This window comes from Perca fluviatilis, chromosome 5 (genome assembly GCF_010015445.1).
Source record: "Perca fluviatilis chromosome 5, GENO_Pfluv_1.0, whole genome shotgun sequence".
NCBI lineage: Eukaryota > Metazoa > Chordata > Actinopteri > Perciformes > Percidae > Perca > Perca fluviatilis.
In genome coordinates this window covers 41,762,208-41,788,925 of record NC_053116.1, presented here as the reverse complement: position 1 = coordinate 41,788,925, position 26,718 = coordinate 41,762,208, and the positions used below count along the sequence as shown (strand labels likewise).

Below are 26,718 nucleotides of genomic sequence, written 5' to 3'. Positions count from 1 at the left end.
CTCTCTGTGTATTTGTGTGTTTTCCTTAGGGATGGTGCATATCAAGCAGAGCGACAGAGTGATGGTCGGCCTCAACGGGAACCTTTACTTTTCTAATCTTCTGAAGACCGACAGCAGAGACGACTACATCTGCAACGCCCAGTACTTTGCAGCCAGAACTATCCTCCCTGATACCGCTGTCAGACTCACCGTGCTGCCCAGTGAGCAAACACACACACACAGAGAGACACACACACACAGACAGACACACACACACACACACAGACACACACAGACAGACAGACACACACACACACACACAGACATACACACACACACACTAAAATACTGTAGTCATATCTTAATATATCTAAATAAGCCACGGAGGGCGAACATGTATGGGATTAGTTTTGTGACTTTAATTCCAAGCAAAACTTCTCAAGTATCAAACAAAAAACACTAACTCAAGCAAAAAAAAGTGTCACCTTAAAGGTAAAACTTAAAACTTGCAAACAAAACATTTGTGTAGTTGTAAACTATTGGTCTTTTATTTGTTTGATATTATGTCCTTTTGTTTACAGTTCCCTCTGCTTCTTTCTCAATGATCAGTCTTTTGCTCTCTCCATCACGTTTGCAGTCATGCTCCCAGCTTTCTCCTTTGCGCTCCCTGAGTTTTTGCTTGTGATTCTGACACAAACATCTCGCGTGGGCGGGTCTTACAGGGGTGCGTCCCCATTGGCTAATGAGTGTTAAGGGAACGTTATGGGAAAATTTGAGTGACAGCTCAGCCTCAGTGCAGGTAAACTAACGTTATAGACTCAGAGTCTGGTCTGGAGGACACACAAGCCACTCCACAGCGGATTACTACAAGATTAATAAAGTGTAAGTATTGCTCATATATTTATTTCTGTGATCTATGTTGCAAGCATGGTTACTAGACATTTGTTGTTTCGTTGTGTTAAGTTACTAGCTAGCTAGCTAGTAAAGCTCTTTTAAGTTAGCATTTAACGTTAGCTATACTGCTAACGTTATCTAAAACTTGTAGCCACCGGCTACCTTACTGAGCTAATAATTTACCATGGGAATCATGTATTCTTCGTGAGGCCTTACTCAATGGAGCTGTATTAATTATCGTCTTCTCTCTGTAGAGACCTGCAGGACCCGAGCAGAGCTACGATGCTCTCCCAGGTAACCTTAGGTTATAACGTAGCTATATTATGGTCTATTAGGAAAAATTATTATCCAGCTAACTACTAATTGTTGTGGTTGCTATTGGCCTGATAATACACAATGCTAGGGTATTGGTTAAGTTGTACAATGTAGAAGCTGTGGATGTAATATATATAGGGTTCGACACATACATTAGATAATGTTCCATCTGTACACACTGTTTCTTCTTTCTTTGCACTACCTTAAGATGGCAGATAACGGACGTATTTTTTGTATTTTTTAGCGCTGTAAATGTCAACAATATTTAGAATTAATGCATAGTGTTACTACTGTCCAAACTATGTACTTTAACTAACACACCAGGCCCTTGACAAATACTTTGCTTAGTGATCCTTATGGTTTGATGTGATGTGCATGTGTCCTGGTGGCTGGCCATATCTTACTTTACACATGTAGTCAACGTGGAGGTAGGAATCTAGAAAGTGTGATCAATAATATTCCAGAAATAAATGTTCCAGTATTGTTCAGAAAAGCTAGAAAAAATTTTCTAGAGTGCAGGCTTTATTACAATTATTTATTATTGAGCTAATTTCAAACACTTTTTATCATCCAATAAGGTACTTCAAGCTTTAAGAAGTCAAGGAAGTGAAGGACTACAGCCACATCCCAGCCCTTCAGAGAACTGTCCTGCAGAAAAGGCTGTCGTCCAGACTGGAGCTGTGGGCCATCAGTGAGCTCAGGAGACCAGATGATCCCAGGCGTCCAGGAGTTGTGTGTGATATTCCTGCACCTCCCTCAGAAGTGTTCTTGCACAAGTCAGCAGAGAAATACAGCTTGCCTTAGGTGAAACTGAATATGTGAAATATATACATAACCCAATTACTCAGTATGTTTGTGTGTTGTTGGTGATGTAAACCTGACCCTGACCTGTGATGTACTGCAAATAATTAGTTTCAGCTTCTTCTACCACCGGGGCCCCAGCAAAATATGTTCAAATATCCATTATGTACGTGAAGTTTTATATTGGACTAAAAATAAAGCATTATAATAGTCTCAACCTTATTTCCTGTTTTATATAATGAACCAAACAGACAAGGGTGAATGTAAAAATGTTTTAATATATTATGTGCATTTTAAAATAAAAAAACACAAATTAAATTACAGGACAGTATACTGTAGTAGGATATATTGACAATGGACTAAGAAACTACAAGTACACCAATGAAAACTTAAGAAAAAGGTTATTGTAAGTGTTAATTGAGTATCTGAGCAAAATATGATCAATACATAGGCTATTGGTCTATACCCTGGCTGTTTGAAGCCTTCGCACACAGTGTTTCCTCCACAGAGAGACTAAAGGCTCCTCTCCCTCTGCTGCTCCTCGTCCTCCTGGTTGGTCTGCCTGCTGCCTGATGTGAGCTGTGATAGAAAATTATAACAAAGTTTCTTACACAAATCAAATGGTAACACAGTTCTTACTGATAACTGAGGCTTCCAAGGTTGTGTGATTTACAATTAAAATAACTTGCTTTTAAGTAGCCATTAGCAAATGTGTAGGCTTTAAAAACACTACGAACATTTTCCTTATGCTGACCTGCTTGCAAATGCAACAGAAGACATGTAATTAGAGTTAGGATAGCCAGTCTTTGTCTTAACTAGGAAAGTAAAGATTAGCACAAAACTATAAAGATGAACCAGTTAAGCAGTGCATATGTACTGTACAGTATGTGTCGACCTCTAGATATAATACATTATATTCACAGCTTCTACATTGTACAACTCAACCAATACCCTAGCATTGTGTATTATCAGACCAATAGCAACCACAACAATTAGTAGTTAGCTGGATAATCATTTTTCCTAATAGACCATAATATAGCTACGTTACTAACCTAAGGTTACCTGGGAGAGCATCGTAGCTCTGCTCGGGTCCTGCAGGTCTCTACAGAGAGAAGACGATAATTAATACAGCTCCATTGAGTAAGGTCTCACGAAGAATACATGATTCCCATGGTAAATTATTAGCTCAGTAAGGTAGCCGGTGGCTACAAGTTTTAGATAACGTTAGCAGTATAGCTACCGTTAAATGCTAACTTAAACAGCTTTACTAGCTAGCTAGTAACTTAACACAACGAAACCACAAATGTCTAGTAACCATACTTGCAACGTAGATCACAGATAATATATATATATATATATATATATATATATATATATATATATATATATATATATATATATATATATATATATGATCAATACTTACACTTTATTAATCTTGTAGGAATCCCCTGTGGAGTGGCTTGTGTGTCCTCCAGACCAGACTCTGACTCTAACGTAAGTTTACCTGCACTGAGGCTGAGCTGTCACTCAAACTTTCCCTTAACACTCATTAGCCAATGGGGACGCACCCCTGTAAGACCCGCCCACGAGAGATTTCTGTCTCAGAATCGCAAGCAAAAAGTCAGGGAGCGCAAAGGAGAAAGCTGGGAGCATGACTGCAAACGTGATGGAGAGAGCAAAAGACTGATCATTGAGAAAGAAGCAGAGGGAACTGTAAACAAAAGGACATAATATCAAACAAATATAAGACCAATAGTTTACAACTACACAAATGTTTTGTTTGCACGTTTTAATTTTTTAGTGTTTTTTGTTTGATACTTGAGAAGTTTTGCTTGGAATTAAAGTCACAAAACTAATCCCATAAACACGTTTTCTGGACCAAAAATAAACCGATGTCCAGTGCGCTGTATACTTTTAGATTCGGTCATCCATTTATTAACATTTCTGTAAAACATATTAATGTAATGCTCTTCTACGAGACAGAGATAAGAGTAAAGTTCTTATATGGACCCCTATCAACTGACTCACCCACTGTGGCCTGGCTGTGCGATCCCCTGGTCTATGTACAGCAGGGTGACGTTAAGCATCCTCAGTAGTAGTAGGGAGTAAAAAACTATCCATTGCTAGCGTTAAACTCACTTCTCTAATCCTAAAATATTGAGCTCTTCTTCTTCTGTGTGAATACGTTACTGCGGAAGTAATGTCAAAAGTTCCATGTGTGCTGCGGTGCTGCACCCTTTGGCCGAATACGATCACCTGTGTTTTTTTAGCCTAAAAATAATCGGTTTGTTTTATTAATGTATTTATTCATTTTCCAAATCTAAATTATACTATTTACACATTAGCGATTTTTAATTTATTTATAAATAAACCACAGCAATTTCTTGGGGGTGCTAAGGGGGTGCTATGGCAATCCTAGGGGTAGCTAAAGCACACCCTAGCCCCTCCCTGGCGCCGCCTCTGTTTGAGGCTGTATGTGGTGTAACGCGTTAACTGACTGATGTTTCCATCTTATTGTCCACCCCAAGTATATTAATGAGGGTAACATATGTCCGTATAATGTTATAAAGGACATTTACTCGTTCAGATTGTGCTGAACTCTCTTTCTCTCTCTCTCTCTCTCTCTCTCTCTCTCTCTCTCTCTCTCTCTCTCCCTCTCTCCAGGTAATGATGAGGTTCACGGCAGGAAGCCTCACCTCTTCCATCCCGCGGGTTCCCACACCTCCCTGCTGGCCCTCAGAGGTCACAGCGTCGTCCTTGAATGTATCCCCAAAGGCCTGTAAGGATGTCTGTGTGTTAGTCTGTCTGTCTGTCTGTCTGTCAGTTAGTGGGTACAGATGTCTCAGGAAGGAACTTGTTTTGGTGGAACATTTGCACCCCGCAAAAGAAAACGCCACATACAATATTGAATGAAGTTAACTGATGACACAAAACAGTACCGTGAATGCACTTCCGTTGATTCAGACTAGGCAAGGGGCGGAGCCTGAGTAGAGTGCTCAGGAGGCAGAACATGAATCAGCAGATTACACCGCATTCAGACGTCATAAATAACCAAGTCTCACGTTACTTAAATCTGGCTGAGGATTTCGGCGTTGGTGCTTACCAACAGAAGTTCCTGAATCTCGTCCAAATAAACATTCCCATCTATAGCATCTTCGTGTAAATTCTTCTTCTTCTTCTTCTTCTTCTTCTTCTTCTTCTTCTTCTTCTTCTTCTTCTCAACCTCAGATATTTGTTTTCTTTCAGTTCATGAATGACACGTCATCAACACTTGCACTCGCTCACTGTGAATTCTCTGGACAATGAGGTGCTCTGTTCACCCTTTGGGCTCAGTTGGACATAACTCAGGCTTTGTACTCAGAGCTGGTACTGTAAAGACCATTTAATGTCTGCTTTGACTAATTCACACATTAGTGTAATTTTCTGTTATCTCAGAAAATTAGTTTGAGCTCAGATTAAAACTTTAAACTAATCATTTTAAATCCTTTTATCTCTCCTCTCTTTCAATGTTTGCTCTAATTACCCTCAGCCCCCTGGGAGTCTCCATGGCAACAAATGGAGTGTCATAATCTTAATGATGAAACAGGATATTATATCTTTAACAAGAATGTCTGTGTTTATTCAACTCTAATTTCCTGCATATCTTTCTAAAGTGATCCATGTTCTTCTATCACTCTTCCCTTCTGTCTTCTCTTTCTCTTTGTGTTCTTCTGTTCCTCTCGTTCTCTGTGATCATCGGAAACAGTGACAAAAATGTCAAAAAACGTGACAAAAACCTTGAAAAAATGACCAAAATGTCAAAAACAACGACAGCAAAAATGACCAAAATGTAAAACAAAAACGACAAAGACATCAAAGTTAACAAAACATTAAAATAAGTGATAAAAACATTGTAAAAAACAAAACAAACCGTTTTATATCTGTGTTCTTCTATTGCCCTTTTTATCTTGTCTGTGTCTGCAGACCGACTCCGAAGGTGGAATGGACAAAGAAGGACGACCGCCTGGAGGAAACCAGCAGCCAGGTGGACCACTACGGCCGCCGGCTCCACGCTTCGACAACATCACAGAGGAAGATGATGGTGAATACGAGTGCAGAGCCTTTAACGACCACGGATCCACGTCACACCGCTTCACGCTCAGTGTGGAAGGTACAAACATTTACTCTCAGCATACGAACATTAAGTCTCAGCGTACGAACATTAAGTCTCAGCGTACGAACATTAAGTCTCAGCGTACGAACATTAAGTCTCAGCGTACGAACATTAGGTCTCAGTGTGGAAGGTACAAACACACAGACAGTCACTGCCACGATGGTTTTAATCCAGTCTGTCTCTGACAGCAGAGAACAGGGAGATGGAAAAACTTCACTTTAAGCCATTTACCAATCAAATCGTATGTTGATGGTGATCAATAGGTTTTTCAAAAGAAAGTGAGAATTAAAGTCTCTGTGTATTGTGTTTCAGCCTCTCCGTACTGGGTGAAGCAGCCAGAGAACCTGCTCTACTCTCCAGGAGAAACCGTTCGACTCGACTGTCAGGTTGATGGCATCCCGACCCCATCTATCACCTGGAGCATCAATGGCCAGCCACTCACAGGTACAAACAAAAACACAGACCCTGTCTATCACCTGGAGCATCAAGGGCCAGCCAGTCACAGGTACAAACACTTAAATGTGTCTTCTTAACAAGTTCAAGAAAAATGCTTGTGCATTTCCTGTATTTTACCTTGATGAGGAAAATAAATTTTCTGGTAAAAAGCCTTTGGCAGGTGGATTTTAAAATCGACTAGGGTCAAAAAAGGCAGAAAAAGTTAAATTCAGGCCCTGCTCCTTGATAACTGAAGTAGTAAACATATTCATCTCCATTTGGAACGATCAGCACTCTTGTCTTTCGGTTCACTCTGTATCTCTTTATTACACAAAGCTGCATGAGCACAGCAAGATTTCAGGGAAGAGCCGCGGTCGTTTCCCGGCTACAGGAAGTCCGACTGATTGGTCCACTGAAAGAGAAAGCCTCTTTAGACCAGATGAATGAATCAGGATAATGTGCAGAGATGGACTCGCCAAAGTTACTGAATGACTCCCAGAGAGAGAGAGGAGGTGGTGAGAGCAGTTGGTGGTTCAATCCCAGGATCCTCCGTCCACATGATAAAGGGTTCCTGAACAAGACACTGGAGTTGCTCCCCGGATACTGTTAGCTGTCCACTGCTCCTAAAACTGGTAGGGGTCAAATGCAGAAATATAATTTTCCTACATCTTTCTGTGTGTCTGTGACAAGTAAGAATAACGTTTTTGTGTTTTTTGTTCAAAGTAAGTGAAGGAGAAAGAAACATGGGGAAGATAGGAAGGAAGGATGGGAGGACAAAGGTGAAGGAAGTTAGAATGAAAGGAATGAACGAACCAGCAAAGGAAGTGAGGTAGCGAGAAAAAAAGGAATGAAGGGATTGAAGGAAATCCAAGGTGGATGGAAAAATGACGAAAGAATGGAGGCAGGGAACGTCCTTCCATCCCTCCCTTTCTTTCTTCATTTCTTTCTAGACGAGGACGGAGCAAGGGAAATGAAATGAAGAGAGAAATAAAAATGAAGAAAGCGAGTTGGCATGGAGGGAGGAAGATAGGAGGGAGGATCAAAGGAAGGGAAATTCAATTATGAGAGAAAGAAAGTGATAAATGAGTGGAAGGAAATCGGAAGATGGACAGAAATGCAGAAAGAAAAGAAGGCATGTTCAGAGAAAGAGAGGAGCAAAGGAGGGGAAATGAAAGAGAAACAAACAGAAAAAAAGAATAAAGAAAGTTTTGTAGCAGCTGTTGAAAAGAGTTGAGTAACAGCTGCTGCCTCGTCTGTTTTTCAATTTTCAATTCAATTTTATTTATAGTATCAAATCATAACAAGAGTTATCTCAAGACACTTTACAGATATAGTAGGTCTAGACCACACTCTATAATTTACAAAGCCCCAACAATTCCAACAATTCCAGTAATTCCCTCAAGAGCAAGCAGTGTGACAGTGGCGAGGAAAAACTCCCTCTTGGGAAGAAACCTGGGACAGACCCAGGCTCTTGGTAGGAGGTGTCTGACGGTGCCGGTTGGGGATGTGATGAACAGTGGCGATAATAGTCACATTAATAATGGAACAGTGACTTCAAATGGTAGTCGTAGTAGTTCATGTCATATCAGGGTGCTGCAGGGCGTTACAGGATGTAGCGTGACCCAGCAGAGCATGGATGGACGTAGCAGGAAGCAGCAGGGTTCAGCAGGAAGTAGCAGGGTTAAGCAGGAAGCAGCAGGGTTCAGCAGGAAGCAGCAGGGTTCAGCAGGAAGCAGCAGGGTTCAGCAGGAAGCAGCAGGGTTCAGCAGGAAGCTGCAGTGTTCAGCAGGAAGCAGCAGGGTTCAGCAGGAAGCAGCAGTGTTCAGCAGGATGCAGCATGACATTGCAGGGCACCACTGAGCTCAGCAGGGAGTGCAGCAGGACCACGGCGACAGCTGCAACCAAGATCTTGGTGCCAACGTTCTCCAAGGAAATACGCTGGGGGAAAAAACATAAGGACTCCGGGGAGTAAATTCCCCAGAAGCTAGGATTAGTAACAAGCATTTCTGGGACGGGATGTACACAAATGGTAATAGAAAGGGAGAGGAGAGAGCAGCTCAGTGTGTCAAAGGAAGGAAGGAAGTCCCCCGGCAGTCTAGAACTATAACAGCGTAACTAAGAGAGACAGGACATAAGGAGAGGTATTCTGTTCGGGCTTTGAACTCTCCCCTGCCGGATTGGGCTGTGCTGGCCTGACTCCCTCTACTTTTGTTATATATTATTAATCTAACAATTATGAAGAGAAGCAAGTGGGCCAGTTAGGTGGACACTGCAACTCCTCACTCCCTAACTATAAGCTTTATCAAATGGGAGAGTTTTAAGTTCTTCCTGAATGAGGTGACAGTTTCTGCCCCCCGAACCCAGATTGGGAGCTGGTTCCATAGCAGAGGAGCCTGATAACTGAAGGCTCTTGCTCCCATTCTACTTTTAGAGACTCTAGGTACCACAAGTAACTCTGCATTCTGGGAGCGCAGTGCTCTAGTGGGACAATAAGGTATTAGGAGCTCTTCTAGATATGATGGTGCTTGACCATTTAGAGCTTTGTAGGTCAGGAGAAGGATTTTAAATTAAATCCTGGATTCAACAGGAAGCCAGTGCAGAGAAGCTAATACAGGAGAAATATGATCTCTTTTCTTAGTTCTTGTGAGAACACGCGCTGCAGCATTCTGGATCAGCTGGAGAGTCTTAAGGGACTTATTTGAGCAACCTGACAGTAGGGAATTACAATAATCCAGCCTGGAAGTAACAAATGCATGGACTAGTTTTTCAGCATTGTTTTGAGACAGGATATTCCTAATTTTGGCAATGTTACGAAGATGAAAAAAGGCTGTTCTTGAGGTTTGTTTTAGATGGGTGTTAAAGGATATATCCTGATCAAAAATAACTCCTAGATTTCTGACAGTAGTGCTGGAGGCCAGGACAATACCATCCAGAGTAGCTATATCTTTAGATAATGAGGTTCGGAGGTGTTTAGGGCCCAGCACAATAACTTCAGTTTTGTTAGAGTTTAACATCAGAAAATTATAGGTCATCCAGGATTTTATATCTTTAATGCACGCTTGAAGTTTAGCTTGCTGACTAGTTTCGTCTGGTTTGATTGACAAGTATAATTGGGTGTCATCCGCATAACAGTGAAAGTTAATTGAGTGTTTCCTAATAATATTACCAAGAGGAAGCATATATAAGGAGAATAGAATTGGTCCAAGCACTGAGCCTTGTGGAACACCATGGCTAACTTTAGCGTACTTGGAGGATTTATCATTAACATTCACAAATTGAGATTGATCAGAGAAATATGACTTAAACCAGCTTAGAGCAATTCCTTTAATGCCAACTAAGTGTTCCAATCTCTGCAACAGGATTGTACGGTCAATAGTGTCAAATGCAGCACTAAGATCTAGTAAAACAAGAATGGAGACAAGTCCTTTGTCTGCAGCAGTTAGAACGTCATTAGTCATTTTCACCAGTGCCGTCTCTGTGCTATGATGCTTTCTAAATCCTGATTGAAAGTCATCAAATAAACTATTGCTATGTAGAAAATCACATAACTGATTAGCAACCACCTTCTCAAGGATCTTGGATAGAAAGGGAAGGTTAGATATAGGTCTATAGTTTGCTAAGACCTCAGGATCTAGGGTGGGTTTTTTCAGAAGAGGTTTTATCACAGCTATTTTAAATGACTGCGGTAAATAACCTGTTAATAAGGACATATTGATCATATCTAGTAATGAAATGTTAACCACGGGTAACACTTCTTTGAGGAGTCTCGTTGGGATGGGGTCTAAGACACAGGTAGATGGCTTAGCTGAGGATATCTTTAACATTAATTGTTGAAGGTCTATAGGATAAAAGCAGTCTAAGTATATGTCGGGAATAGTCGTTCTTTCTAGTTGTCCTGCATTTAAAGGTGAACTGTTAGAAGTTGAGGGCAAAAGGTGATGAATTTTATCTCTAATTGTTATAATTTTATCATTATTGAAACTCATGAAGTCATCACTACTAGAGCTAGAGTAAGAGATGGCTCAGTAGAGCTGTGGCTATCAGCCTGGCTACAGTGCTGAAAAGAAACCTTGGCTTTTCTTATTTTCTTCTATTAGTGAAGAGTAATTGTCTGATCTGGCCTTTCTTAGGGCCTTCCTATAGGTTTTGAAACTTTCTTGCCAATCCAAACGGGATTATGCCACTTTGGTGGAACACCACTTATTTTTGAGGTTTCGCAAGATTTGTTTTAATTTGCGAGTTTTGGAGTTATACCAAGGTACTAGTTTCCTTTTCCTCATCAGGGAGCAACAGAGTCTAAAGTCCTCCGTAGGCAGGTCATAGCACCGTCTACAAATGCATCAATTTGAGAGGGACTGAGGTTAACATAAAGGTCCTCTGTATGTTAAGGCATGACATAGAGTCAAATGCTGTTGGAATATCTTCCTTAAATTTAGCTATAGCACTGTCAGATAGGCATCTAGTGTAGAAGCTTTTATCTAATTTAGTATAGTCAGGTAGTAAGAATTCGAAAGTAATTAAAGAATGATCTGATAATACCGAATTCTGCGGAAATATTATTAAATCCTCAATTTCAATACCATATACTAGCACAAGGTCGAGGGTGTGGTTAAAACAGTGCGTCGCCTTGTGCACACTCTGACTGAAACCGATTGAATCCAGTAATGAGTTGAAAGCAGTACTAAGGCTATCATTGTCAACATCCACATGGATATTAAAATCACCTACAATAAGTACTTGGTCTGATTTAAGGACTAAACATGATAAAAACTCTGAGAATTCAGATAAAAATTCAGAATACGGACCTGGAGCCCTGTAAATAACAATGAATATAATTGGCTGTAATGTTTTCCATATTGGATGTTGAAGATTAAGAACAAGACTTTCAAACAACTTATAACTATTAATAATTATAACTCTATACTATAATTTAGGTTCAGGATTAATTAACAGGCTTGAATCAAAGATGGCTGCAACTCCCCCTCCTCGGCCTGAGCCTCTAGGAATTTGAGTATGGCTGGGAGGAGTGGCTTCATTTAGACTAACATAGTCTTCATGGCCCAGCCAGGTTTCAGTAAGACAAAATAAATCAATGTTATCATCTGATATCAAATCGTTTACCAATACTGCTTTAGAAGAAAGAGATATAATATTTAATAGTCCACATCTAATTTTTCTATTTTGTTCTATCGTTGCAGTCGTTTTAATTCCAATTAGGTTGTTAAGTATAGCGCATCTTTTGTTTACCTTTGATTTAACCGATATGAGCCGGGGGACAGACACCGTGCTTATTAGACTATGAGTGGGCGACTGCTCCAACGGAAGCACAGAGGGGCGCGTAGCACTGCACCTCTGATTACTAATATCAAACTTGGGTTGTCATGGTTTATGTCTGATAATAGACTCAGTCCGAATTTTTTGATATGAGCGGCTCCGTCCCAGGTGGGATGAATGCCATCTCTCCTAATCAGACCAAGGCTTTCCCCGAGAAGCCCTCCAGTTATTCACATAGCCCACATCATTAGCTGGGCACCACCCCGACAACCAGCGGTGGAAGGATGACGTACGGCTGTACATTTCATCATTGGTCAGGTTTGGCAGGGGTCCAGAGAAAACTACTGAGTCCGACATTGTCTTTGCGTATGCACAAAGTGACTCAACATAAATTTTAGTGATCTCCGATTTACGACCATTACCACCTACGTGAAGTATGATCATACTGTATTTAGGGTTCTTTTTAGCCAGCAGCTTTAGATGGGTTTCTATATCGCCCGCTCTGGCCCCGGGGACACATATGACCGTAGGTGCTGTAGCTGCCGGGGCCGCCGGCTTCACATATCGCAGTATAGAGCTCCCAATAACCAGAGTTGTCTTCTCAGCGGGTGTATCGCTGAGTAGGGAGAAACTGTTAGAGAGGCGAAGACACTCATCATGAGCGACACTCATCATGTGCACTCCCTGGTTTAGATCTAACGCTACGCTTCCCTCGGACAGTCACCCACTCGCCCGGCTGCTCGGGGCCTGCCGGGGGACAGCTAGCAGAAGCTACAGAAGCTACAGTATGTTGGCCTGCTTTAGCTACATGGCGCTGGCTAGCTACGGAAGCATACGATTCTGATTCCATGGTGCGGAGGTGTGCCCCAAACTCACTAAGCCTTGCCTCCAGAGCAGCGAATATACTACATTTATTACATGTATCGTTATCACTAAAGGAGGCAGAGGAATAGCTAAACATTTGATACACAGAGCAAGAGAGAGCAGGAGAGGGAGAGGAATTAGCCATTGTTAATGGCTAAGCTAAAGTAGCTAACAGCGTTTTAACAATTGTAAATTCAGCGAGTCAGTCACTGTAAGGGAAGCTAAGTATAAGTGCTTGAGTAGAACAATTGTAATTCAAATGCAATCCAGGCAAATAGCTGCTAATTTAAACAGTGAAGCAGAGTTGAGTAAGTTTTTGCTGGAGCAGCAAACTAGCGTTTGTAACACGGGAACACTGGGAACACCGGAAGTGACACAATATGCTCACCTTACACATCAGCACGTCCAAAGACAGGTTTCTCCCGTGATTCTCCGTGATGTCTGAGTTCTAACCTCTGGTCTCTCTCTCTCTCTCTCTCTTGATGTCTGAGTTCTAACCTCTGGTCTCTCTCTCTCTCCGTGATGTCTGAGTTCTAACCTCTAGTCTCTCTCTCTCTCCGTGATGTCTGAGTTCTAACCTCTGGTCTCTCTCTCTCTCCGTGATGTCTGAGTTCTAACCTCTGGTCTCTCTCTCTCTCTCATCGGTGTGCAGGTTCTAACCTCTGGTTCTCTCTCTCTCCGTGATGTCTGAGTTCTAACCTCTGGTCTCTCTCTCTCTCTCCGTGATGTCTGAGTTCTAACCTCTGGTCTCTCTCTCTCTCTCCGTGATGTCTGAGTTCTAACCTCTAGTCTCTCTCTCTCTCCGTGATGTCTGAGTTCTAACCTCTGGTCTCTCTCTCTCTCCGTGATGTCTGAGATCTAACCTCTGGTGTCTCTCTGTCTCTCAGAGGTGGACGATGATCCTCGCCGCAGCGTGTCTGGCGGTGTGTTGATCCTGAGAGACGTAGAGTTTGCCGACACGGCGGTGTATCAGTGCGAGGCCGCCAACAAACACGGCTCCATCCTGCTCAACACCCACCTCTACGTCGTGGGTGAGTACAGGCTGACACACAGACAGAAACAGAAAACACACACACACACACACACACACACACACACACACACACACAGTCCTACCTGGACACGTACCCCCACCTCTACGTTGTGGGTGAGTACAGACTGCAGCGCTCTCTCTCTCCGTCCGTCCCAGGACACGCCCACATACCTCAGCTTTAGCCACGACACAAACCTGCAGAGCCACGGTTAACACCAAGCAATTTCAAAAAATTTTCAGTTTTTAGATAAAGACATTATAATAATAATTATACTAATAATCTTCATACATAGAGCACTTTTCAACTGTCATTTTACCGATGACCAGCAGGACAGTCTGTCCTCGGCCTACAACTTATTTCTGTTTGCAAAGAGTGTGTGTTAGTTCGCTGGCGTTGGCTCAGAGCACTGCACTAATCATATTTTTCAATAAAAGTTCTGAAGTTGTGACATACATTTCCTCTGAAAAATTCTACCAAATAATAACAATAAACCAAGTAATTTGATTATGCATGTGGAATAAATGCACTTTGGATTGTGTTGTTATTACAGTTTTTTTCGATTGCTAAACGACAGTGGGCACAACTGGAGTCACATGTGCAAAACTCTAACAACAGTCTGCACAGCAGCAGTTCATGTGGACCAAACTCTAGTTCGTTTTTCATAGCTTGAACACAGTTTTCAAAACTCTACACACTTATCCCATGACTTTAACCACAACGTGCACAACACTGTAGATTTACAGCACTTTGTTCAAATGCTAACACACTGCTGTCAACACTGTTAACCACACATTCAGAACAGAATAGATTTCAGTCTGGTGCCTATCAAACACTGCTGAATGGAATTTTAGCTGAAAGCCTGAGCAGGTGTCTTGTTTTAGACTAGTTAGTGAACATATACAGTATTTATATACAGTAGAGAAAGCTCAGAAAGACTTTTTTGTGTACAAACACCAAATAAGAATGAAATAATTATACACTGTACTGTTTGAGACAAACAGGTAAAAGAGCAAAGATACCAATATGTCCAGGAAAGATGTCTGAGGTTATGTACACAGCTATAAAAAAAAGTGAAAAACACTATATCTTTACAATAGTAAAACTGTGTTCTTACTGTTTTTCAGAAAGTAATGGAGGTGAGAGAAATAGAAACACCACATTCATTAGTATTTAGAGATGATGAAGACATCCAACGTGATGAAGAAAACTTGCCACATGATGCGGAGAGAGGCAGGATTAGTCACTATTCGTTGGTACTGTTATGTACCTTTAGTTTTTTTTCCCCAGTAATTCCATAAATTACTAGAGACAAAATAATATATTGAAGAAAACTGCTGATTTTCATTCCTTGTTGTTTACCTTATGTAAAGATTGGTATGTTATACAATCTATATTTTTTCATTAAATAAACTGTTGAGTAGTGTCACGTCACTCAAATTGTTCAAACTGTAAAGATGAGAAAGTTTGTAATTTGTGTATTGGTGTTTGATGCTAGTGTTTTTACCCTCAGTGTGTTCTGAGTGACAGTGTGTCTCTGTGTGTGTGTGTGTGTGTGTGTGTGTGTTGGGTTATCTCAGTGAGGGTGTGTTTGGTTGCACTGAGCCTGTTTTGCAGCTGATGTGAACTGTTTAGCTCAGGTGACTGTTGGTAGAGCAGACTGGAGGTAGACTTTTGTGACTCCAGTTGTGCCCACTGTCGTTTAGCAATCGGAAAAAACTGTGATTTAATTTCCTGCGTGGTGTGTGTGTGTGTCTGTGTGTCTGTCTGTGTGTGTGTGTCTGTGTGTGTGTGTGTGTGTGTGTGTGGTGTCTGTGTGTGTGTGTGTGTGATTGTCCGTCTGTGTGTTCTGTGTGGCCTGTCTGTCTGTGTGTTGAGTCTGTGTGTGTGTGTTTGTTGTGTGTGTGTTGTGTGTGTGTGTGTATGTGTCTGTATGTTTGTGTGTGTGTGTGTGTGTGATATGTGTGTGCGCCTGTCTGTGTGATGGTGTATGTGTGTTTGTTGTGTTGCGCCTGTCGTGTCTGTGTGTGTGTGTGTGTGTTTTGTGTTTGTTGGGCCTGTCTGTCTGTTAGGTTGTTGTTTTGTGTGTGTGTGTGCGCCTGTCTGGTTTTTGTGTGTCTGTGTTTGTGTGTGTGTATTGTGTTGTGTGTGTGCGTTTGTGTGTTCGCTGTCTGTGTCTTTATTGTGTGTGTGTGTTGTTTATTGCCTGTCTGTCTTTGTTGTGTGTTGATGTGTTTTGTGTCTGTGTGTGTCTGTGTGTATTGTGTGTTGTTGTTGTGTGTGTGTGTAATCTGTCTGTGTCTGTTTGTGTGTGTGTGTATGTGTCTTTCTGTGTGTGTGTCTGTCTGTGTGTGTGTCTGTGTCTGTCTGTGTTTTGTTGTTGTGTGTTGTGTGTGTGTGTGTATTGCCTGTCTGTGTCTGTGTTGTTGTGTGTGTGTGTGTGTGTCTGTGTGTGTTTTTGTGTGCCTGTCTGTCTGTGTGTGTTGTGTGTTTTTGTGTGGTGTGTGTGTGTGTGTGTGTGTGTGTGCGCCTGTCTGTCTGTGGGTGTGTGTGTGTCTGTCTGTTGGTGTGTGTGTGTCTGTGTGGTTTGTGCCTGTCTGTCTGTGTGTGTGTGGTATTTTGTCTGTGTGTCGTGTGTGTGTGTGTGTGTGTGTGTGTGTGCGCCTGTCTGTGTCTGTGTGTGTGTGTGTATTTGTGTGTGTGCGCGCCTGTCTGTGTGTGTGTGTTTGTGTGCCTGTCTGTCCGTGTGTGTGTGTGTGTGTGTGTGTGTCTGTGTGTGTGTGTGTCTGTGTCTGTGTGTGTGTGTGTGTGTGTGTATGTGTGTCTGTGTGTGTGTGTGTGTGTGTGTGTCTGTGTGTCTGTTGTTTGTGTCCGTGTGTGTGTGTGTCTTTTTTTGTGTGTGTGTGTGTGTGTGTCTGTGTGTGTCTGTGTGTGTGTGTGTGTGTGTGTGTGTGTGTGTGTGTCTGTGTGTGTGTGTGTCTGTGTGTGTGTGTGTGTGTGTGTGTGTGTGTGTGTGTGTGTGTGTGTGTGTGTCAGAGCTCCCTCCTCAGATCCTGTCGTCTGATGGACTCGTGTACCGGGTCATTGAGGGCGGAGACATCGTGCTGTTCTGTGAATCCTTCGGCTCGCCGCGACCACACGTCACATGGTCAGAGACATTTTAAACATCAGAAAGCATAACCTTTATGTTTCTGCCTCCATCCAGCACACCTAGAGGCATTCTCATCCCTCCAATAGATTAGAGTCACCTCCTCACTCCTCCGTATGAAGTATAGTCTCTGGAGTTGTCTTGGTAGTGAGGAATATTCAGTCCCTCAGCTGCAGAGTTTTGGTAATGATTGCATCTACAAAGACAATAAATCAAGCAGAGAATAAGAGCAGCTTCATCCTTAAAGCTGTGAGATGAACTCTGTCAGGTAGAGCATCTTATTTAGAGCAGTTAAAGGCATGTTGAGCTGTTATCAGTTTGGGTAATCCTAGCTCTAGAGTTTGACTGTTAAAGCAGCAGCGCCCTCCGGTGGCTGCAGGAACTAAAGTTCTCTGCAGGATCTGACATCCGTCAATATTCAGCCGTTCACATGCTCCCTTAAGTCCTTCACAAAGTCTTTCTAAACTTGTGTACCTTCACTGAAAACTTTAAACTGGTTTGCTGTCTAGATTTGGAGCCAAACTTTTCAGATATGAGTCATCTGTGATATTTCTTACAGTGCCTTAACCTGTGTGCATGTCGTTTTTTTAACCTTTTTTTTTTTTTTTTTTTTTATATTTTATAATATAGTTTTTTTTTTGAAAAAAAAAAAAAAAAAAAAAAAAAAAAATAAAAAAAAATTTTTAAAAAAAAAAAACAAAAAAAAAAAAAAAAAAAAAAAAAAAAATTTAAATAAAAAATGAAAAAAAAAAATAATTTTTTTTTTTAAAAATTTTTAATTAAATATAAAAAAAAAAAAAATAAAGTATTTTTTGTTTTTTTTTTTTTTTTGTAATATTTTATTTATTTTTTTTTTTTTTTTTTTTTTCTTCTGAATTTTTTTTTTTGGGGTTCCACGGTGTAAAACCAACGATCTAAAACAGCTTATAGCCAGCGGCAGTCTCACTGATGTATTAGCATGTATCTGTGTAGGCCTATATGTTATTTAGTCATTCGTTGGTTTTTAGATTTTATGGTGGTCAGTTTGAAGTTAAGTTTTCATTGGTATTTATTAGATATTCACTGGAGCATTTCAACTGTTTTATGTATTTATTGGATGTTGTCTGTGGTGTCATACAACAAACAACAAATAAAGTAATCTGAACCTGAAGAATGTGCATGTTGTTTTACAGGCCGTAAACATTTGTTCATAGTGTTTAGAGCCATAGGTGTAGATCGCGTGGGGATATGTCCCCCCCAATATTTACAACCCATTCCCCACAATAGGTTAAAAAAAACATTCAGCTCGGCTGAAGTTCAGCTCAAAGCAAGAAGTGTGTCAAACTCCTTAATATATCTAATAGTTAACGAAGGTCCTGTACGGTAATAAGGTCTTTATTTATTTATGTATCGTTATCCAGCTGGTCTGGAACCATACTTGATCCATACAACCCCCCCCCCCTCCTCCATACAAGTGCCCTGGTTTATGAGTAATAATATCTACATGTTACAGTCTTCTTTTTGTCTTTTTCTTTTCTATTCTTTTGGATTAATGTCGTTAAAATGCCTTATGATGATGTGATTTCTGCTGCAACCTAATTTCCACACGGGGACAATAAATAAATAAACAAACAAGTGTTTAACGCTCAAGACCCCCCGGTTATAATGTGCCCCCCCCCCCGCCCCCCCATCAGTTCCATGATGCCGTCTGATGACTGTGTGTGTGTCCTCTGCAGGGAGGGGAAGGACAGTCTCCCTCTGCTGTCTGACCCCCGTGTCTCGCTGCAGACCGACGGGACCATCAGACTGTCCGGCGCCAGCCTCAGTGACAGCGGAGAGTACACCTGCTCCATCACACGCACCAACATCTCCATCACCGCTCACCTGGAAGTCTTCAGTCAGTCCAACATCAATCTTTAATAATAATAATAATAAAGTACCCATCAGCTGAAACAGAGTCCAGTTCAGAGCAAAGATTCCTGTTGAGACGAGGGGAAACGTTTGTCTCCGTGCCGTGTCTGGTCTGCAGCGTTCTAAAAGCAGTAACCTTCACACAGATCATCCCGGGTTCAATAACTAAACAAGGAAACACGTATTCATGGCGTCAGGATGTGCTGGAGGTTAGAGCGGCAACAACTCAAAGATAATACTGTTCTGATCAGAAGAAACCAGTTTAATAACTGGTCAGAAACATCTGATTTAATAAAAGAGTTTAGATGTGAAACAGATTCATCTCTTCACTCACTCTCTATCTCTCTCCACCACATACTGCTGAAACGGATTCATCTCTTCATGAATCTTTGGTCTGAATGGCACTGTACACCTGCGCAGATGGCTTTTAATAATATATATAATATATATAATATAGTTCTTATTGTTATCAAATCAATATTTAGGTTTCTAAAATTTGCAGAGTTTCCAGAGAATTGTTTTTAAGCTGCAGAAACATAATGTGTTACTGTTACTGGTCACTGAAATGAAGGACATTATTTTTGACATTATCTCTTTAATACAACTGCATGCTTTATACAAACGTGCACATAAGAATAATCCTACTATAAGCTGAGAGTGAACATGGCGAGTCGTCCTGTGTTACCGTTGCTGTCAGATCGAACCGAGATCGTGGCGAGACCGCAGGACGTCCGTGTGATCAGAGGAAGCAGCGCCCTGCTGGACTGTGACTTCTACAAAGACCCTCGGCTGCTCCAGTTCCAGATCAAATGGAGAAAAGATGGAGAGGAGGTGCAGGAATCGTCTCCAGATGACAAGTAAACGCATCACACACGACATGTGGCGCAGTACCATCAAGATATATCATGTCCAAGAAATTAGTCTCTTCATCTGATTTCAAAATAATGCTCACAAGAAGGTAATTAACATGTTATAATTAACTATTTGTGTGTGTGTGTGTGTGTGTGTGTGTGTGTATTTAGACGTACTATCTTTGGGAATGGCACCTTAAAATTGACAGACATCCAATCAGACGATGGTGGGGTTTATTCCTGTGAGGTCATCACTGACCTGGACAATGTGAAGGCCAGCGGCTCCATCTCTGTTGTCGGTATGTCACTGTGTCTCTGTGTGTGTGTGTGTGTGTCACTGTGTGTCACTGTGTGTGTGTGTGTGTGTGTGTGTGTATGTGTGTATGTAGTTGCATGAGTGTGTGTGTCTGTGTCTGTGTCTGTGTCTGTGTTTGTGTGTGTGTGTGTGTGTGTGTGTGTGTGTGTGTGTATGTGTGTATGTTTGCATGAGTGTGTGCGTCTGTGTCTGTGTTTGTGTGTGTGTGTGTGTGTGTTTGTGTGTGTGTGTGTGTGTGTGTGTGTGTGTGTGTGTGTGTGTGTGTGTGTGTGTAACAGTTTTTTGTGTCGACCCTCAGGCCGGCCGGACCCTCCTAAAGATCTGTCTCTGTCTGATGTTGAGGACCACCACCTCACTCTGCGCTGGATCCCAGGAAACTCACACAACAGCCCCATCATAGGTAATTCAATTCAATTCAATTTTATTAATAGTATCAAATCATAACACGAGTTATCTCGAGACACTTTACAGATAGACTAGGTCTAGATCACACTCTATAATTTACAAAGACCCAACAATTCTAATAATTTCACCAAGAGCAAGCAGTGAGACAGGGGCGAGGAAAAACTCCCTCTTGGGAAGAAACCCGGGACAGACCCAGGCTCTTGGTAGGGGGTGTCTGACGGGACTGACCCAGACTCTTGGTAGGAGGTGTCTGACGGGACAGACCCAGGCTCTTGGTAGGAGGTGTCTGATGGGACAGACCCAGGCTCTTGGTAGGAGGTGTCTGATGGGACAGACCCAGACTCTTGGTAGGAGGTGTCTGACGGGACAGACCCAGGCTCTTGGTAGGAGGTGTCTGAAGGGACAGACCCAGGCTCTTGGTAGGAGGTGTCTGACGGGACAGACCCAGGCTCTTGGTAGGAGGTGTCTGACGGGACAGACCCAGGCTCTTGGTAGGAGGTGTCTGATGGGACAGACCCAGGCTCTTGGTAGGAGGTGTCTGACGGGACAGACCCAGGCTCTTGGTAGGAGGTGTCTGATGGGACAGACCCAGGCTCTTGGTAGGGGGTGTCTGACGGGCCGGTTGGGGGTGTGATGAACAGTGGTGATAATAGTCACATTAAAGATAATGGAACAGTGACTTCAAATGGTAGTCGTAGTAGTTCATGTCATATCATACATACAACACAGACATAGACAGACTAGGGGAAACAGTCAGAGGTCACAAAAGTGATATTTCCGTATGTGAGTTAAAGGAACTTGCAGATATCACTTTAAAGGCCCTGAACACCCACACAGGTGTTTTCACTCAACCTGTCTTGATTGGCCCTCTTTTCTGTGTGGGTGTGTTTAGACTGGTTGATTGACATCTTCCTGAGTCTGCTGTTAGCTGTGTTGCAGTTAGGGCAGGATGAATGATGGTAGAAAATATTTGTGACCTAATAAATTCCCATCTAAGCTCCAGCCCACTTTCAACCTGAGCAGAGTTGATTCAATATATTCAGTATATTCATAAAAGTCATAGTACAGTATGTCTTTTTTCGACATACTATACTATGACTTTTTATGACTGGTTTCAACATACTATACTATCACTTTTTATGACTTTTTATGACTTTTCTCGACATACTTTACTATGACTTTTTATTACTTTTTTCGACATCTTATACTATGACTTTTTATGACTTTTTTGACATACTATACTTTGACTTTTTATGAATTTTTTCGACATACTATACTATGACTTTTTATGACTTTTCCACATACTATGCTATGACTTTTTCAACATACTATACTATGACTTTTTGTAACTTTTTCAACATGCTATACTATGACATTTTTTCGACATACTATACTATTATTTTTTTATGACTTTTCAACATACTGTACTGTAACTTTTTATTACTTTTTTCCACATACTATGCTATGACTTTTTATGACTTTTTCGACATACTATACTTTTACTTTTTATTACTTTTTCCAACATACTATACTATGACTTTTTTTTACTTTTTCCGACATACTATACTATGACTTTTTTATGACTTTTTAACATAATACACTATGACTTCATAGGACGTTTTAGTGACTTTTTTTTGACATACTATACTATGACTTTTGTTCAACGAAGAAAAAGGCTTCTAATAGAAAAGAGGATAAGCTCTCACAATATAAAAGGTAAATATAATATATACAGTATATATGAACTAGTACTGTGCTACTGTTCTCGAGACTGTTAAACTTTGATCGTTACCATTATTGTCATCATAACTGTTAATATAGTATTAAAATAGACTAGCACCATTGGTCTAGTCAAATGTTTTGTTTTATCTCTATAGTGTCAAACTGGAAGTCAACTTTCCTTGTATTACTATATTAATATACTGCATATGTCCAATGCAATGTTCATGCTAAGATGTATGTATTAGTATTACAGATGTATAAATATATGTAACGTATTAGCATCTGCTCTACTATAACTGTGTTCATCGTGGAGTTCCAGGTCCTAACATCTGGCAGGAAGTAGTAATAACTGTGTCCTTCTCTCAGAGTTCATCGTGGAGGCCCGGGAGGAGCGACACACTGAGGAGGGGAAGTGGCTGTGGGAGGAGTGGAAGAGAGTTCCCGGGATATTCAACCACCAGGAGCTGATCCTCCATCGTTTCTGCACTTACCGCTTCAGGGTCACCGCCATCAACGAGCTGGGCAGCAGCGACCCCAGCGAGCCCTCACAGACATACCAAACGCCGCCAGGTGGTAAGCGACGCCCAACGCTCTCACTGTAACGTCTGTAAAGTTTGGGTTAGAGGTTCATTAAAGCAGTCTGCTCAGAAGTTTGATTCCCACACTTATCCTGTGTCCATGATCTGTCAACCCTACTAATTCAACGCTGTCGCCTGTGACAGGAGAATATATATTTATGTCTTATTTAATCTTCATTTAAGGAAGAATTTAACATTTTGTCTTCATCACTTTCTTGTTAGATCTGAAGGTTGATTCAAATGTCGGGAAAAGCAGCCAGCCTGCAGCTGGTTAGCTTAGCTTATTTAACACCTAGCTAAGAAATAGTCCCTTAAAACCACAACTGGCTTTTACATTTTGTTTTACGGATTACACAAACAGAATATAACGTGGAAATAAGTTAGTTTTACAGATGCTGGTAGGTTGATTTTTTTTTCATCCATTTTTCCAATCTTCATACTAAACTAAGGGACATATTACAGAGGTATCAATCTTCTCATCTGACTCAGCAAGAAAGCAAAGACATGCATTTGTGAAACTTTATTTCTTTACTTTGTTTCTTTATAATGGGATGTTATCTGTCTTTTTCCCCTGTCTCCGTCCTACAGTTCCTGATAGTAACCCGACGGGTGTGCGCAGTGAGTCCACAGACCCAACGACTCTGATCATTACCTGGGATGTGAGTACTTCAGTCTGTAATCATCGCTGTCGAAGTCTCCAACTTTAATCAAAAAATCCATTTAATATTCCTGTGTGTCTTTCCAGGAGATGGACAAGCGCTTACATAACAGCCACGGCTTCCTGTACAAGGTGTTCTGGAGGAAGGCTGATAGTCTACACTGGAACCACCAAGACGTAACGTCTCCGCCGTTCATGGTTAACAACACAGGAACGTACACACCGTTTGAGATCAAAGTCCAGGCTGTCAACTCTCTCGGAGAAGGACCGGCACCGGAGCCGGAGATCGGACACTCTGGAGAGGAAGGTACGCTATCCGAACTCTATGGATCATTTCTTCCAGAGCAACACAGAGTCATAGTGAGTTATTTCTTCACCCTGTCAAAAAAAACATACAACACAATACTACAACACACAAACATGAAGATCAATAAATCTACAGTAAACACACAATCTCACTCGTTGAATTAAATTACATTTTTATTGTATCTAACAGTAAACAATACTTTGGAATGCTAGCGCAGATAGTTTCACACCAATCATCAACAAAAAGATCTTCTTCCTATTTTCTACAAAAATTACCTTCTTTATGGCCAAGAGGAAAATCCCTTCAGGCTAAATGTGTCTGATTTGAAGGAACTTGTGTCTTTAGTAAACTCCATGTAGAGGCTGATTGTTCTTCATACAGAGCAACAAAAACTTGAAGACCTTTCTTGTACAAGAACTGAGTAATTACATCCCTCATAAAAGAGGTCAAAGTTCCTTTCTCACACCAGAGAGTCTGGATATTTGATTTCTGGAACATCTTACAATGAGAGTAAATCACATTGAGTTCTGCAGAAATGTCAAATCCAATGAAAGAGACCAGCAGTTGGGCGACTTGGTTTGTTGGGATCTTGTTTCTGGTAGAAAAGAAGCGCTCTGGTGTGCAGCTTGTTCATCGCTGTCAGTGGTTTTCTAACGGAAATTCTCTCTCTGTCAAGAGTCAAAAGCCTGAATGATTGATGGACATATTTATGTGTAACATAACCATTTGGATGAGTTTTTTGAGTCTCAGTTTGGGCCAACAGGCTGACACAAGAGCTGGCTTATCAGGCAGTTTCCTGGGCAGAGGGGGCCTCATCCTCGCCCATCAGTTTGTAGATTGGGGGCACGGTTGTATGTTCATATGTGATATGAGGCGTAATAATTGATAATGTTTAAACTGGGATACAATAGTATCAGTGCCCATAGAAAGTACCAGAAATAAAACAAATGCAACATGTTTCTTCATTCAAATAATGATTTTTGTTTATTTGTCGCTCTCAGAGCCGGCGGAAGCGCCAACTGGAGTCACAACGACCGTGATGAACAGCACGGTCCGAGTCAAGTGGAACGAAGCCCAGAACGTCCGAGGTCTGCTGCAGGGATACAAGGTACAGTTATTACAACTTACAACGGTTATTACAACGGTTATTACAACTTACAATGGTTATTACAACAGTTATTACAACTTACAATGGTTATTACAACAGTTATTACAACTTACAATGGTTATTACAACAGTTATTACAACTAACAACACTTATTACAACTTAGAACACTTACAACAGTTATTACAACAACTCAATCTCAAGAAACACATTCACAGAAAAACTATAAGCAGAGTATTATATATAAGAATACATGTGATATATAAAAGAAAATTAAGAAAATTTGACAGAATTTGGTAAAGAGTTCAGCCGTGAGCCAAGAACTGATAACTTGTGCAGATGGTACCACCATGTGGCCACTTTTAAGCATTTTTAAAAGCACATAGTTTTGTAAGATATGAGATGTTTTGTTTATGTCTGCAGCCATTTTATAAATAAAGGTTACATACGTCAACGAAAAGTAAAACTCCATTCTGAATCACCGCTGAACATTGTAAAAAATAATAATAAATAATAAATATTTTAGAACTGCAAAGGATTGGTCCCACTAATACCTTTGTCATGCTTGGTTACACTGCACATCCATTTGGTTTATTCTGCCCCTGTCAGATCTACATCAGGAGGTTGGGTCCACATGAGGGTCAGGGCCGCAGGTCCCTGGGAAACCTGCACAAGGAGAGAGAGAAGGAGGAAAGGTCCGAGCGAGGGATGGACAGAAACAGGGAGAGTCGGGTGATGGTGGTCCACGGCACAAAGACCTCAGAGAAAGTATCTGGGCTGCAGCTGTTCTCTCGCTACGAGCTGTATGTCACGGCCTTTAACAGCAAAGGAGAGGGTCCTCCCTCCTCCCCACACCACTTCAGCACCCCCGAGGGAGCTGAGTCCATGAAATAGAGTTATGGGAGAGCAGGGGCGGAGCGTCTGGAGCTCCAGCCCCGCATGTGGTCCCCTAATACTGTATCTGATAGCCTGACAAGCCAGACCCACATCCAGATGTTGGGTCTGGGAACTCACCATTGATGGAGCTCAATCCCTCTGCACGTAATAGGATAGCGCTACAACCAGGCAGAGAAACGAAGAAGGTAGAGAAGCTAGTTGATAGATTAAACTTTAAACTTTTGCCATATCCAGTCGGCATAACTCCGAACACATCTTCCTTTTTTAAGAATGACTTCAGAGCCGTTCTTTGTTCTTTTCTCAAAGAAAAGCTGAACTCCAAGTCTTCAGAAGACCTCTGTTCCCAGCAGCCAGGCTTGTGCACAATTCAGAATTGAACTGAGAATGACTCCTAAATTCCAATTACATTCTTGAATTTGAATTGAATTTGAATTGATGTCAAAAACAGGATCTAGAATTACAATTCAAATTTGAATTAAAGGAAGCAGAATTGAAATTCAATAAAAATTCAAAGAAATTCATATACATAATTTAAGTGAAGTGTTTAACAATGAAGCTTTACAATATATGTCAGATATGATGGCATTACATATTCTATAAACGATATTACATCTAGACGTGCACATATTACTCCAGTTCTTTACACTCTACATTGGCTCCCTGTGCATTTTAGAATAGATTTTAAGATTTAATTGTTTGTTTTTAAGGCCCTTAATGGCCTGGCCCCGGAGTACTTATCAGAGATTTTAACCCTGCCTGAGCACAGCCGGTCTTTGCGGTAGGTATAAACGGTGGGGTGATCAGGCTTTTGCAGTTGCTGCCCCGAGACTCTGAAAAGAGTTACCCCCTGATATTCGCACTATCACAGATGGAGCTCTTTTTAGGTCCAAACTCAAAACGTATCTGTTTCGTCTGGCCTTTAATACGTAGCAGTGGTGTGACAATTTCATTCTTTTGTTTCTGTGTAACCTTTTCTGATTTTACTGTTTTCTATGTTCATTCTTTCTATTGTATGACATGTGTTTCTGATGTTAAGCACTTTGGATACCTGATGGTTTTTGTAAAGTGCTATATAAATACATTTTGATTGAT

The 26,718-nt window shown here is 41.2% G+C and overlaps 1 pseudogene; it reads left to right on the top strand.

The window, feature by feature from the left end:
* Window positions 1-25,791, top strand: part of LOC120558308 — a 41,287-nt pseudogene extending 15,496 nt beyond the window's left edge.
* Window positions 25,792-26,718: the final 927 nt, after the last annotated feature.